Here is a 1960-nt window from a genome sequence, read left to right as displayed (position 1 = left end):
AAAGAGAAGATTTAGCAGACAAGGGAAAATGCAATTTAAACAAACAATTCATCAAATAGCTTAAAAAGGCACCTGCACTAATCCTGCCTCTCTTCTTTCTTCCACATCTTTTTCTCTGACCTGTCACTGAAAATATAACTGCTCCTCTGAAAAGTCTCTCTCTCCCTGCAGCCAGAATAGAGCAGAGGACTATCCCAGCATGTCCCTTCTCCGTCCCCTTCCCACAAGTCATGATGCCCTCTGTGTCCCCTGGCCTGAAGCCATTGGCAGAGACACATTATCTGTCCTCTTACTCAGGCTCTGGCTTCTCTGATGACCCACCATCTACATGAGGTAAGAGGTGCTGTTTATCATTAGCTCAATGAGCCTGGGTTATCAATAGCTCCTGATAGACGTGCCAGCCCTGAGCTGGGGGGAGGTTACAGTGTTGAGCAGCACAGGTGAGACCAGGCAGTGCTACACCTTCCTGAAGCCAGCAAAAACTTCTCAGCAGTGGTAGCAAGATGAAACAACTAACTAAATAAATGTAAATATGTATGAAAGAGCAGGAAACCCTCTCTGCTCAAAGAAAGTTAAAGGCTAAGTAGGTGTTGCCCCGGGAACACTGTGGTCATCAAATCAGAAATATTTAGACTGGAAGGGACTGCTGGGGGGCTTGAGTCCAACCTCTAGCTCAATGCAGGACCAACTTCAAAGATAAGAGAGGTTGCATCAGGAAGAATCCCCTCTATCCATCCCTTCCAACAACCCCTGTGGTAGCCTCAGGGTTCACTAAGCTCTGGATGAAACTCTGGATAGCAACTCAAAAGGGGTCAATCACAGAGAAATGTCTCAGGGGGTCACCAGTGCAGCTCATGCTTTGCTGGAAGGCAGTCTAAGAGCTGATGGCATCTTTCTGTTGGGCCTTGACACAAGCCACATCTGTCCTGTGCACCAAGCAGAAAATTACTTTCCTACTGGAACTCATCCCTGCCAACACAAACGACTGCAGAAGTCATCTGAAAGGTTCAGTCCTCTGAAGGGGAAAAAAAAAATAAAAAAGAAAAAAAAAATAAAAAGAGGCTTTCTGACAGCTCAGGGATGCAAGGCTGCCTCGGTTGTAGGTACATGAGGTTTGGGGGAGGACACAGGCACAAGAATTGCGTGGCTCCAGTGCGGCCCCAGGCCACTTTCTGGGAAAAAAGCAACAGTAGTGCTATTCTAAAATCTGAATGCCACCTAACACCTACTAGAGACAGGTAGAAAGACTCTGACCTCCTGAGGCTGATTATTGTACTTTTTTTGGTTGGCTGTCATTATTATTGCCCTCTGGTGGCTATTTTGTTATTTGTTATTAAGTAGATGCCAGAGACCAAGCATGACTTCTGTACCATGGGCCTGGGCAGAAGGGGAAAAGGAGGCTACCACCTCATGGCTGTGACTGGATAGAGGCTTCAGGTCCCTCGGTGTGTTAGTATTTCTTGCACCCTTACACAGGGAAGTCACAATTCTAACTGGGGAACCACAGAACATGGTATTTGGGATTCGGGTATCTTCTGGATAAGCAACTTTTCTTAACACTAGACAGGCAAATTGATCATGAAAACGACTTTGTTTTCACTCAAAATTTTCCAGCCTGAAGATTTGCCAAGGTTTTTTGCAAACATAAAACCTGAACTTACCCATCAAAAGCAGCACCACGTGGAAGGCCTTAAAGGATGTACAAAATTACAAGGCTCATTGAATGCCCCGGCTGTTCCTTGTGACACCTATGGCAGGAAATACTGTTCAGCTGCATGGAGCACCATGAGCGGGAAAGCAGAAAGCAGCAGCCTTTTCCAAATTCTACTGAAGTCAGCAATTTTGAAGCATGTTAAGAAATCCTTTTTATTTTCCCGTTACCTCACTGAGTGCATTATTACAAATAATGTTATGGGACAATAAGGGATCACAAATGACACAGTCTCCAGTTCATCAACTA

The sequence above is a fragment of the Antrostomus carolinensis genome, unplaced genomic scaffold, assembly GCF_000700745.2.
Source record: "Antrostomus carolinensis isolate BGI_N321 unplaced genomic scaffold, ASM70074v2 scaffold6282, whole genome shotgun sequence".
NCBI classification, from domain to species: Eukaryota; Metazoa; Chordata; class Aves; order Caprimulgiformes; family Caprimulgidae; genus Antrostomus; species Antrostomus carolinensis.
This window is presented reverse-complemented; position numbering follows the sequence as displayed.